We start from the raw sequence: 14,940 nt of genomic DNA, 5'->3' as shown, positions 1-14,940 counted from the left end.
GCCTAAGTATAAAATGACTAAGAATCACACCATTAAGCATGCTAATATCGGAGGAAGGAAGCTCACAAAAACTCAACCCTATATGAAGATCTACAGGCAATAGAACTCTGAAGTGCTGAGAGCAGGAGAAACAATCTTTACCAGAGAAGAGCTCGCCAATTGGTTATCCAATATCAAATGGTCAGCCCTGAAAACACACACCAGTAGCATATATAAAATACATTCTATTAATTAGAAAGACAGCAAGGAGGGTATTTGAGAAGACTCGGAGAGAGAAAAAGGAAAGGAGAAATGATGTAATTATATTATGCTCTCAAAAATAATTTAAAAAGATTATATAGTCATGTTTTTGTATCTCATTCTCTTCTGGATAGCCAAACTTAATACATGCTTTTGACCACATACTGAACTATTACAATTTTGGCCTGCTGGACAGAGTAAACAGCTAAAAGTTGTGTAGCTACCCAGATATGTTAGAAATGCTTTGCCTTTCAAAATGTCCCTGGTGCCTCCATACACAAACTTCCAAGACAATTAACAGAATGGGAATCTAACAGGCATATATACTTTCAAGCCTGATCATAAGACATTAATAGTAGTTTTCTACTTTTGGCTACATTACTTGCATTGACAGCTGAGATGTAGTTGCTCTGGTCTAGGAGGGTGGTGAGGTCATTTCATTGCCACAAGGATACTGAGAAAAGTGCCTCACAAAGGAATCTCCTGTCAATAATTCCATGGCTTTTGCAGAAGGGAGTCAGACATAGCAACAACACAGTTTGTCTAGGACATATTCCCTTTAGTCACCAAGACAGTCTGGCTGATGCAAATTTTGAGTCATGCACACTTGACCTCCAAGAGTCACTCAATGCCTAAGAGATATCCCTCATTTTTTTGGCAAGTTGTTCTTAGAACAAAAAAATATTCACAAGAGCGAGCAAATATAAACCGCAGAGGTCAGAGGTCAGATCGAATACTTGAGAAGGCTGTGTGTTAAACTTGGCTAAACTTGCTCTCCCACCCTTCCACACCAGCATCCATGCTCTCCAAGGACACAGATTTAATATCCTCATTATTTTGTCAGGTGCAATTTACCAAAGTCATAAAACCCCCACATTACCCATATGTCTTTTAGGACAGAGTTAAACTGTTTTATGAAGATAAGCTTTATAAAATGGGAACGCATTTTTTTTAAAACTAAGCATCCAGGCTTCAACATGCATATTTAAGTAGGAAAGATTATTCTTTTTTTTTTTTTAATCTGGCTGAAGGAGGAAAGTTATCTGATTAATCAAAAATATAATACAATTTTTTGATGATGAATATCGTCTATATAAATTTGGTTGGAGGACAACATGTGGATGGAGGGAAGAGGACAGAAGGGAGGTCTGGTGGTGGGTCAGCTGGCCAGTACTCATCACTGGCCCATTTCCAGTTATTAAGTAAATTAAAATATAAACAACAGAGCTTATAGATGGGTAGCTTGATGTTAGATGTTAATTATTTATTTTAATTAGGTATTTGTTTCATTTACATTTCCAATGCTATCCCAAAAGTCCCCCACATGCTCCCCCACATACTCCCCCACCCACCCAATCCCACTTCTTGGCCCTGGCGTTCCCCTGTACTGGGGCATATAAAGTTTGCGTGTCCAATGGGCCTCTCTTTCCAGTGATGGCCGACTAGGCCATCTTCTGATACATATGCAGCTAGAGACACGAGCTCCGGGGGGTACTGGTTAGTTCATATTGTTGTTCCACCTATAGGGTTGCAGATCCATTTAGCTCCTTGGTTACTTTCTCTAGCTCCTCCATTGGGGGCCCTGTGATCCATCCAATAGCTGACTGTGAGCATCCACTTTTGTGTTTGCTAGGCCCCAGCATAGTCTCACAAGAGACAGCTATATCTGGGTCCTTTCGATAAAATCTTGCTAGTGTATGCAATGGTGTCAGCGTTTGGAAGCTGATTATAGGATGGATCCCCGGATATAGTAGTCTCTAGATGGTCCATCCTTTCGTCACAGCTCCAAACTTTGTCTCTGTAACTCCTTCCATGGGTTCTTTGTTCTCAATTCTAAGAAGGGACAAAGTGTCCACACTTTGGTCTTCGTTCTTCTTGAGTTTCATTTGTTTTGCAAATTGTATCTTATATCTTGGGTATTCTAAGTTTCTGGGCTAATATCCACTTATCAGTGAGTACATATTGTGTGAGTTCCTTTGTGATTGGGTTACCTCACTCAGGATGATGCCCTCCAGGTCCATCCATTTGCCTAGGAATTTCATAAATTCATTCTTTTTAATAGCTGAGTAGTACTCCATTGTGTAAATGTACCACATTTTCTGTATCCATTCCTCTGTTGAGGGGCATCTGGGTTCTTTCCAGCTTCTGGCTATTATAAATAAGGCTGCTATGAACATAGTGGAGCATGTGTCCTCCTTACTGGTTGGAACATCTTCTGGATATATGCCCAGGAGAGGTATTGCTGGCTCTTCCGGTAGTACTATGTCCAATTTTCTGGGGAACTGCCAGACTGATTTCCAGAGTGGTTGTACAAGCTTGCAATCCCACCAACAATGGAGGAGCGTTGCTCTTTCTCCACATCCTCGCCAGCATCTGCTGTCACCTGAATTTTTGATCTTAGCCATTCTGATTGGTGTGAGGTGAAATCTCAGGGTTGTTTTGATTTGCATTTCCCTGATGATTAAGGATGTTGAACATTTTTTCAGGTGCTTCTCAGCCATTCGGTATTCCTCAGGTGAGAATTCTTTGTTTAGCTCTGAGCCCCATTTTTTTATGGTGTTATTTGATTTTCTGAAGTCCACCTTCTTGAGTTCTTTATATATATTGGATATTAGTCCCCTATCTGATTTAGGATTGGTAAATATCCTTTCCTAATCTGTTGGTGGCCTTTTTGTCTAATTGATGGTGTCTTTTGCCTTACAGAAGCTTTGCAATTTTATGAGGTCCCATTTGTCTATTCTCAATCTTACAGCACAAGCCATTGCTGTTCTATTCAGGAATTTTTGCCCTGTACCCATATCTTCGAGGCTTTTCTCTACTTTCTCCTCTATAGGTTTCAGTGTCTTTGGTTTTATGTGGAGTTCCTTAATCAACTTAGATTTGACCTTAGTACAAGGAGATAGGAATGGATCAATTCGCATTCTTCTACATGATAACCGCCAGTTGTGCCAGCACAATTTGTTGAAAATGGTGTCTTTTTTCAACTGGATGGTGGTTCCTGGACTCCACCGAGACTAGTCTGCACAGGTGAGAGTGTGGACTACAGAAGCTAACAACTTCTGGGACAGGCAGGAGCCACTGAGCTTCTGATGCAGCCCCCTTTTTGGGCTCCAGACATCCGGGCACTTTTCCTGCCAGAGAATAGGTGTCCACCCAGCTGGGGAGGGAATTGCCAGAACATCTGCAGGAGACATCTTGGTTCCTGGACTCCACCGAGACTAGTCTGCACAGGTGAGAGTGTGGACTACAGAAGCTAACAGCTTCTGGGACAGGTCCTGTTTCGGGCCTTTATCTTCTGCCAGGAGGCAAGTCTGAATGCCAGATATCTGTGCACCTTCCCTGAAAGAGGAGAGCCTGCCTGCAGAGAGTGCTCTGACCACTGAAACTCAGGAGAGAGCTAGTCTCCCAGGTCTGCTGGTAGAGAATAACAGAATCACGAGAGGAACAAGCTCTAACTAGATGTTAATTCTAAATATCATGTCAGGACTAAACTTATGATAGAGTGACATGTACTTCATTCACAATTCCCTGGTAATTTCAGCACAGTGTTAGCCTCCTATTGGCTTAAAATTTACCATTCAGATCAAAACAATGTTAAATAGACAGCCTTAGAAGTAGTTGTCAAAGAATCCCAGGTGGCAAACGCCATATATGCCAATATCAGCTATATTTATTCATTGTAGGACCAATTTTCAAAAAATTACTTTGTATTTGGTTGGAATTTTTAACATTAACTTCATTAAGATACAAAACTGCCTTTATTTATGTGATAGTTTGATTGATGTTTGCATCCTGGGATGCTAAACAAAGCTGGTTCTCATGCATGCTCACCATGAACTTGCGATGAAAATACTGAATCTCTTCAGCTATAGCAAGTTTTACATATCTACACACTGTATTAATTATTGGTACCATATGGTAGGTCTCCTGAACTTATTTCCCATCTTGAACTGAAAGGTAGTTCTTCTGACAAAGATCTCCTGGCTTCTGGTTCTCTGCTTCTGGGGGGTTTACTGTCGACATTCAATGTGTAATGAGCCCAGTGCTTGTCTTTTTCCTAATATGATTTCCGGCTTTATCTATGTTGATAAACTTTTTGCATTATTAATGTATTTATTTATTCACTTTACACCCCAATTTCGGTCCCTTTCCCTCCTCCCCTTCCCAGTCCCACCGTCCTACCCCTTCCTGCACTCTCCCCCCCTTCCCCTGAGAGACCCCCCCCACCCCCCACCCCGCCACATACTCCAGATACCAGCCTGTCCTGGCACATCAAGCCTCTTAACTTTTTGGTTATAGTGATATTCTGCTGGCTCTGGGTTTATATACATCAGTGTAGCTTTGATTTGCATTTTCCAGGTTGGAGATGTGGAGTGTGCTTCCACATACAGATTGGAAACCTGTGCATCTTACTTTGAAAATTTTTTTTAGTCAGATTCTTCATCTATTTTTCTACTTAGTTAATTGCTTAGGGGTGTTGAGTTACTCATGTGTTTTGAGAATTAACACTTATAAGACATATGGGTTTTAAATATTCTCTTCTATTCTGAAGATTTTATCCTAGTTGATGGTTTTCTTTGCCATGTAGTTGACTTCTGTTTGATTCAGCTCCCTCTTCAGTCTCATTTTTAAAAATTGCTTATTCCTTTAAAGATAGACCCCCAAACCATTGCCCAGTTTAGGGTCATTGGCATTTCAACACTTTTCTTCAAGAAATTTTAGCCCTGCTAAAATCCTATAAAAACATCACATTGTTTCTCACACAAATAGAAAAAAAATCCTATCATGTAAGTAATGTCATAAACTGCTATAGAAACCTAGTAAAAGGACAGAATTTTGACTACTCTGGGTCATTCTTCCTAGTTTCAAAATATATTACAAAGTTATAGAAGTCAAAAGAGTCTGATGGTTGTCTAAAAATAGGCATGAAGTTCAATGGAACAAGAGCTCTTAAAGAAGACCAGTGATCTAGTTCTTCAACAAGGGTGGGAAAAGTACAGAATAGGGAAAGGATTTTTAAAACCTGTATGACAACCTGATAGACTCACACAAAAAAAGTCAGCTCAAAACATTAAAGACTTAAACATAAAACCTAAAACTTGAAAATCTGTTTGGAAAAATCTAAACTGTATTTCACTTCGAGGTGTAAAAGCACCTGGAAACCCATTTGTTCTATGTTAAAAGAACATTGGGATTTGGACAGCAACTACTTGTTTTAAGGTTTTGCTAAGTTGCATATTTTAGAGGTCTAAGTTTAACCAAATGTCCAAATCTAACAGAGTTAACAGTTAAACGTCTATCTTTAGGAGCTAGAGGCATGGCTTGGTGGTTAAGAGAGGTTGCTGGTCTTGCAGGAGCCTAAGTTGACTATATAGTTCACATGTCAGACACCTGTAACCACCTGTAACATCTCTCCTCCTGACAGCATTTAGAGAAATGGAGACATTTTTCACTTTAACACTTCTAAACACATTTTTGTCATCTGACCCAGTAACTATTTTCAAAACCTTAAATCAATGACTATTAAGGCACATAGGACTCTGTGTGTAACCATGTACAGAGAGACTCAGAGTGGTCATTTATTGTGTGAAGCATGGGAAGTCACTTAGCCACCCAGTCATAGAAGAAAAGGTAAAACCAAGAAAATTGGATACTCCACATAGAAAAACATATGGCAGTGACTGTTTGATATGACACCAAAATTAGAGACAATAAAACAAGCCAATTAAACAGAGGAATGTATACAGAAAATGTGGTACATTTACACAATGGAGTACTTCTCAGCTATTAAAAACAATGACTTCATGAAATTCACAGGCAAATGGGTGAACTAGACAATATCATCTTGAGTGAGGTAACCCAATCACAAAAGAACACACATGGTATATACTCACTGACAAGTGGATATTAGCCCAAAAGCTCAGAATACCCATGATATAATTCACAGACCATATGACGTCCAAGAAGAAGGAAGATCAAAGTGTGGATGCTTCAGTCCCACTTAGAAGATGGAACAAAATAATCATGGGAGGTAGAGAGTGGGAGGGACTTAGGAGGAAGAAAGTAGGGGGCGGGGGAAAAGGAGGACAGGATCAGGTATGGGAGGAGACAGGGGAGATGTACAGAGGGTCAGAAAATTGAATAGAGTTTTGTAGCAATGGGGGATGGGGAGCTAGGGAGAGCCACCAGAAAGTCCCAGATGCCAGGAAAGCAAGAGGCTCTCAAAGGGGAGAGAGAACCTAAAGAGACCATATCTAGAGGCTAGGCACAGCCCCAATTGAGGTATGGGGCCACCCACCCTACTCCAAAATTTTAACCCAGAATTGCTCCTGTCCAAAGGAAATATAGGGACAGAGTGGAGCAGAGACTGAAGGAAAGGCCATCCAGAGACTGCCCCACCTGGGGATCCATCCCATATTCAGACACCAAACTTCGGTACTATTGCTGATATCAAGAAGTGCTTGCTGACAGGAACCTGATATAGATGTCTCCTGAGAGGCTCTGGCAGAGCCAGACCAATACAGATACAGACGCTCGCAGCCAACCATTGGGCTGAGCATTACTCCCTAATGCAGGAGTAAGGGGAAGGACTGAAGGAACTGAAGGGGTTTGTAACCCCATAGGAAGAACAACAGTATCAACCAACTGGACCCTCCAGAGTTCTCAGGGACTAAACCACCAACCAAAGAGTAATGGCTCCAGCTGTATATGTAGCAGAGGATGGCTCTATCTGGCATCAATAAGAGGGGAGGCCCTTGGTCCTGCCAAGGCTTGATGCCCAGTGTAAGGGAATGCTAGTGTAGTGAGACAGAAGTAGGTGGGTGAGAGGGGGAGCACCCTCATAGAAGCAGGGGGAGAGGGGATAGGATAGGGGATTTGCAGAGGAGAAATTAGGAAAGGGGATAATATTTGAAATGTAAATAAATAAAATAACTAATAAAAAAGGAAAATTGAAAACAAACAAATTGGATTTCATTAACATTAATGACCTTTTCATATCAAAGGATAGCACCTACTACCAAAAGGCAGTTCATAGATAGGAGAGCACTTGTAATTATACATGTCTAATAATTATAATAATTATAAGGAATTCAAGTATTTCAAAAACTGAAAAGCAAGCAGCCTAATGTAATAATCTGTAAAGACCTTGAATAGTCATTTCCCCTCAGGACATGCGATAAACATGACAAGATGTTTAATGACATTGATCATTCAGGAATTCCAATCAAAGCCACATGAGAGGTGCCATGTGCCATCTGCAAGATGCTATTATCGAACAAAGAAAAACAAAGTATTTCATGGAAATGGAGAACTTGGATCTTGTGTCCAAAATTGTTGTGAATGTAAAATGCTACACCTGCTATACAAAGCAAATGCAAGGTTCCTCAGCAAATTAAACAGTTACTATATAATGCAGCGATCCTATTTCTAAACACCCATCAAATGAAATAAGGGCAGACTTGAACATGTTCTCCTATATTCATGTTTATAGTTTCACTATTTACAGCAGTTCAAGGATAGAAACACCCTAATATCCTAAGTGATGAACGGATAAGTGCAACAGGGTGTCCACACACAATTTAATGCTTCCAGTAAGTAGACAGGAAATGGTAGGATTCACCATGGATAACCTCAAAGACACAGTCAGCATGATAAGTCACATAGGACCTTGCAAGAGTCCACATTAGCTGCTTAGAGTGGTCAAATTCATGGAGACAGAGTACAGACTGGAAGGAAGGGATGAAGGTTGGTGTTTAAGGACGAAGGTTGGTGTTTTGGTTTGGGAAGATGAATCAGGTGGATGGTAGTCATGGTGCACAGTAGCGTGATGTGCAACTCAAAGTGTAAGTGTAGATTTGATGTAATGGTTATTTATTACAAAGAAATGAAGGCTTCCACAAATACCAACATTCTTTTCAAAAATAGTCCCCCAAATAAAAGGATTTTAAAAAGTTACAATATAGTATATCAATCATTTAAATAATTCTCCTATGTATTTGCTGCCTGTTTGTTAGTGTGTGTGTGTGTGTGTGTGTGTGTGTGTGTGTGTGTGTGTGTGTGTGTGTGTGTGTGAACCAGAAGAGGGCTGCGATCTCCTTAGAGTTATAGGTAGTGTGAGCTGCCCAACATAAGTGCTGGGAACTGAACTGAAATCCTCTCGTGCATCCTGAGCATTCTTACCTGCTGAGGCATCTCTCCTGCCCTTCATTTGTTCATTCTCACATGCGCTATTGTCTCGCCAGCAAGAACACACGCGTGAGAAACCGGATCCTTCTGCAGCAACTTTATTACACCAGTTTCAACATGAAGAGGAAGACCCCAAGCACCAAAAAGGTGCTGCTTATATACACCTTAGTGTGGCGTGTCCACACCTGATTGGCTGCTCTCCCAGAGACTCATCACCACGCCCCGGGATGGGCAGTGACTTGGCACAAAAACACTCTCGCACATGCGCACATTGCTTGTTTACCAATTAGGCCATGCAGGCACAGCGGAAACAGCTTCCCACAGTTCATTTCACTACTGTTTTAGAAAAATTGCCATCTGGCACCTATAGACTGTTTCAATACAAGATACTTGGCTACTAAGGTAACATCGAATAGTTACAGAGGTGGAAGGTAGAGCTAATTCAAGTATTTCTCCTTTGGTGGATGTAGAGTTTACATTGAAATGGAACCTTTAGGATAATGTCTTATTTAGCGTGAGCTGATGAACCACAGGCAAGGGCAGATATGTTCACTTGCTCTGTGGAGTGCATGTATAGGAGATTAAAACAAAAAACTTTTGAAGTATTTTTAATAGTCTCCAACTTTAGAAATTATTTATCTATAAGTCACTTTTCTGTTTTGTTTTAACTGGTGCAGCTATTTAATGAGATTTACTGTGCTCCCAGGAGAGTTCGGGGTCAGAATAGTTGAAGCTGAAACTGTGGTGTATAATTTTTCACATTAAGTTCTGATATCTACCAGGACATACCACTCTAGCCTTCTAAATGATGCTTTGCCTTTGATGTGTAGGGAATAAAACTTGCAACAATGAGTGACGGCAGATACTAAAAGTTCATGAAACCCACCCCAGAGTCCCGCATTCTAGAATCTTGAGATTAGTTATGAAGGTGAGATGGCAAATCAATTCCTACTCTGCCTAACTCGATTTTACCCTCTGTGGTTTCATTTTTCTTTCTCTAAGGGGATGAGAAGGCAGCTTCAGCAATGGCCGAGTGTTAACCATTTCTTTCTGCCATTTGCTACTACTTTATCTGCCATGTACAATGAGAGTTGATAGTTTGCTTTTCAAACATAGATGGGACAAAGCACTTAGACAAAACACTTAGTCAGAAGCTACCCAAATTCCTGATGCAGAGTTACACCTTGGACAAATAAGTATGTTAGCAATGAAATTTCACTGCCTATAAAAGAAGCTTACAAAGTGATGTAGGAGAAACACAGAAAGACTTGGGGCTATAGACTGTTGTGGAATTGTGGAATCTGTAACTAATTAGATACAGAAATCAGGTACATAGTAGAGCCTCAGGCACCAATGTGGAGGTTTCTTGGGCTGCAATGGTAGCCTGAAGATAGACCAACATCAAAATGTAAAAATCACACAAGGATCTGAGGGAAAACTAGGTTTTAAGCCTTAAAGCCCTTTTATTTTCCAATGTATTTTTTCACATTGTGGACTTTAAGGACTCGAGAACTCAGCCTAGAGGTAACTATGCCCCTGGGGCCCTCTGGATAAAGACTTTGCCCTTAAAGAGGGTCGTATTCCTCTCTGGTCCCAGGTAACCAATGGCATGGTGCCGAAGCAGCTCTAATTAGTGGATGTACACAAGTTCTTGGAACACGACTGTGATATAAATGGCGATTTGACATTTGTTAGCTTCATCGATACGTTGGACATTGTAGCCAACATCATTTGAGCCCTGATCAATGAGATTACAATCTTAGTTAATTAATCATAGAGACAAGCCACAAATAGAAGTGAGCGGGGGATGGCTACAACTATGGTGAGCAAGCTCCCAGCTGATGTCTCATCCTCTGCCCAGCTTTGCAAAGATTTAATAGGTCTAGAAGATTCAGAGACCTTGTACTGGACTCAGCGATGACTCTGAAATAAGGTTAACAATGATCTAACCATCTCTCATCATCATGCTGGATAGGGCAAGGGGGACACCAGGACACCTCTCTCTTCTTAAAAATTATTCATTTATATCCCAATATCAGTTCTCCCTCTCCTCCCAGTCTCTTCCTCTCAAAGCTTTCCCACTTCCCCATTCCTTCTCCCCTGTTCCTCTGAGAAGGGGGAGCTCCTACGCCCTGCCTTCTATCACTCTCCAGCCCCCACCCCCTGCACATCAGTCACTGCAGGACTAAGTGCATCCTCTCTCAATGAAGCCAGATAAGGGGGCCAAGTTAGGAGAACACTGACTCCATTAAACTTACTTGTGCTTCTGTGGCCACTCTTGGGTCTTTTCCATTCCATCGGGTGGTTAGGATGCTAATACTAACCTAGCATCTCTTTAGCTAGACATGTCAAAGCACAGGTCTCTGGTGTTGAAGATAAAGTTGTATTTTTCTGAGTTAGGAAGAACTGTAATGGGCTGGGGATGTAGCTCAGTGGACAGTGCACTTGCCTGGCAGGTACAAAGCCCTGGAATTCACTCACATTAGTGCATAAACCAACCATGGCATTGCCTATACTCTCAAGCTCAGGAGATGGAGGAAGAAAAATCAGGCCTTGGCCACAGGAATAAACATGACTATTTGAGGACCCTCCACAGTCACTGGTGTGTTGAGGGTAAGTATTTTTATTTTTTTGAAAATGTACATATTACACCCAAATGTGTTTGAATTTTGTTATTTGTTCCAGAATGTTTTAATTTTTTAAAATTTACTATTATGTCTCTGAGGCAAGGTGTTTGCTTGTTTGTTTTTTTATTTAATATCTAATAGTGTCACACCTGGGCAACCTTCAGCCCACATGGCACAGAAGGGGGTATATGAGAGCACATGGCTCATCTGGACTCTAGTTGAACAGTTGCTCACTGGCCTAGGCTCCAAATCAAAGTCCTTTGGGATTTGACATGTGTTATGCAAACCATAAAAGGAGGACTGCAGAACTGAAGGGACAGAACCCCCAGCTTCTTGTATAGATTTTTTTTTTAAATTCTACCTACTCTTGGAGCCTCACTAAAGTTTCCAGGGTACTAATTTATAGAATGTTTCCCTTTGCACAGAAAAGATAGGGTTCAGTTCACTGATCTCCTATAGACTTAAACTAGAAGTAAGGGGTTTCAGGACTCCCCAGCTGGTTGGCCCCATGCCTCATGTCAATCAATGAAACCATGTTAATCAATGAAAGGCTGCATATACTGTGGTGTTCCCTAAGTCTATACTACAGATGAATGATTTCTGTTGCTGATCAATGAAGAGACGAGCTTCAACATCTGTGTGGGACATAAAACATTTCTGCTCTGCTACTATCTATCTATCTATCTATCTATCTATCTATCTATCTATCTATCTATCTATCTATCTATCTGATCTTTCAAGCACACAGTGTGTGAAAAAATTCCAATTTAATTGTTTTGTATGTGAATATCCAGTTTTCCCAATATGATTTATTGAAAAGACTCACTCACAATGTGACTTTGGTGGTCTTGTAGAAATTATTTGTCAATGGTTAAATTTATGTTTGGGCTTTCTATTTTGAGTCATTAGACTCTATGTCTGATTTAACGCCATGGCAACACTATTTTGATTATTATAGCATTATAATAACATTTGAGATCATGGTGTATGTTACCTCCTAGCTCTGTATTTTCTTTAGTAATGCTCTTACAGCAATTTGTAACCATTTGCATCTCTCTATAAATCTTAGGAATTCCTTTCCTGTGTCTGTTGAAAAACACATTAGAATTGTGATAGAAATTGTGCTGAGTCTGTAGAACCTGTGGAATATTCTGGGCATTTTGGCAGTGCTAATTCTTTCAGTTCATGAGCTCCACTGATCTTTCACTCCTTTGCATAATCCCTGGTCTATCTCATCAGTGCTTTGTAGCTTTGAGTGTCTGCATCTTTCACGTCCTTTGATAAATGCATTTCTGTTTTTTTTTAATAGGCAATATCATACACTGGGTTGTTTTCCGTGTTTATTTGTGTGTGTGTGTGTGTGTGTTTCTGTGTATAGAAGTGTGAATGCATGTAACATCTTGTGAGAGTCAGCTCCTCCTAGACATAGAATTCAGGATGTCAGGTTCGGCAGCAAAGCACCATTATCCTCTGAGCCATCTGCTGGGCTCATTTGTACACTTCTTAGACAGTGTTCTGCCGTGTAGGCCAGGTTCACCCTTGATTCTTGATTCTCTTGCCTTGACCATTCTGGGTGCTAAAATTACAGGCTGTGCCACCATACCTAGCTTCTTTCTTAATTTATTCAATATTCATTTATATAGGTATAAGGATGCAACTAATTTGGGGGTAAAGATTTTTGCACATTATAACTTTTTGTTATTTTGTCTTTTTTTTTTTTTTTTCCAGAGCTGAGGACCGAACCCAGGGCCTTGCGCTTGCTAGGCAAGCGCTCTACCACTGAGCTAAATCCCCAACCCCTGCACATTATAACTTTAATAAACTAATATATTAATTTAACATTTGTGGGTTTGAAATAATCAGCATTTCCTGGACACTGAAAATCACATCGTATGAAGATAGTGTCGTTTTTCTTTCTCCTGATTTAGATACCTCTTATTCCCTTCTGTTATCTCACACCTCTTACTAACACTGGAAGCACAGTGTAAAACGAAGTGGTAAGAGTGAACGTTCTTGTTTTGCATGAGGTTTTAGGTATATTATTTCTGTCATTCTCCTTGATTATGATGGTAGCTGTGTGAATTTTACAACAGATTATGTTGAAATTTTTTCTTTTAAGCCTGATTTTTCAAATAGTTTTGTCACAAAGTAATATTAAGCTTTGTCAAATGCCCTTTCTCCTATATTGAGGTCAGAATAAGTTTTCTGTCTTGCATTCTACTAATGTAGGTGTCCTGGGTATCTTTGTCAAGTTCACATAGCCTGTAAGGAATGCATCAATTGAGGAATTACCTAGATCGCCTTGGTCTGTGGGTATATCCATGGGTCATTGCTTTGGTTGTTAATTATTATTATTATTATTTGTTTTAGATTTATTTTATTTATGTGATTACACTGTAACTGTCTTCAGACATACCAGAAGAGGGCATCAGATCCCATTACAGATGGTTGTGAGCCACCATGTGGTTGCTGGGAATTGAACTCAGGACCTCTGAAGAGTAGTCAATGCCCTAAATCATTGAGCCATCTCTCCAGCCCCCAGTTGTTAATTATTGTAGGAGGTCACAGCCACCTTTGGGCAGTATCATTCCCTAGGCAGGAGATCCCATGCTATATAAAAAAGCTGAAGAATCATGAATCTTGGAGTGAGCTAACAAGCTGCCTTCCTTCATGGTGTCTGCTTCAAGTTCCTGGTTCATTTCTTGACTTGATTTCCCTTAATCATACATTGTGACCCGGAAGTGTAAGAGGAAATAAAACTTTTCCTCTCCCAAGTTACTTTTGGCTTTGGTATTTGTCAAATAAAGAAAAGTCAAAATAAGACAGTAGGTTACCATGTTAATCTCCATATGTTAAATCAATTATGTACCTTCATGATAAACTCCAGGAGGCCAGGAGGTTTTATGCTTTAATGTATAGTTTGCTTTTGTTTGCAAGCATTATTTTAAATATCCTCAGATATATTGTGCTATAGTTTTCTTTCACTTAGATGAATTTGATATATGAGTAATGGTTTCTTCATGAGATGAGTTTGGAAGTGTTCACTTGAGCTTTCCTATTTTAGGAAAAGTTTAAGGGTTGGTACTAATTCCTCTTTTTCTTTACTTAATTGAAACTTTATTATAAATAAGCTGTAAATAAAATAAAACAGAAATGAGATTATTCTTATCCAAAGTCTATGTAGTCCAATGAACTTCTGCACAGTTAGATTAGCCCTTGTGAAGATGTGGAGCATCACAATGGATTTTATACTTTGAATATCAATTATAATTTTATGTATTTACTGTATAATTACTTTTCTATTGCTATGATTAAAAAAAACTATGACTGAGGTAACTTATAAAAGAAATAGTGGAAGTGTAACAGCTCTGAGGGGAAGGTATTCTGTCAGCCAGAAGCCAAGGAATACCACAAAGTCACACTGCAAATAAACCTTACACAAGGAGTTTATTGGGAAAAAACAAAACACAGGACGGTGCTGTCTCCACATGGAAGAGAAGTAATAAAAAAAAAACAAGCAGAAGGCAGAATTAATACAAAGTTTCTTGGGGGTGGAGCTTTTCCAGGGTAGCCCAGGATTGGTGGGATTCTGTGGCCTGATCTTGAGCTTTTTATTCTCTGAGGCAGAGCTGTTATGTGTTCTGTGGCCAGAGCAAGGCAGTTGGAGATCCTTAGGGACATGACCTGGCCACTTGTGCACCTTGAGGGCCTTACAAATAGTGTATTTGGGATTATAGTTCCAGAGGCATAACTGTCCATTAATGGCAGGAATCATGGTAGCAGGTTGCAGGAATAATGATGACAGAAAGAGCTGAGAGCTCACACTTCAGACCAGAATCAAGAAACAGAGAGGGTGAAGTCTAACTGGCACAATTTCCTAAACTCT

Source organism: Mus musculus, chromosome 12 (assembly GCF_000001635.26).
Source record: "Mus musculus strain C57BL/6J chromosome 12, GRCm38.p6 C57BL/6J".
NCBI lineage: Eukaryota > Metazoa > Chordata > Mammalia > Rodentia > Muridae > Mus > Mus musculus.
This window is presented reverse-complemented; position numbering follows the sequence as displayed.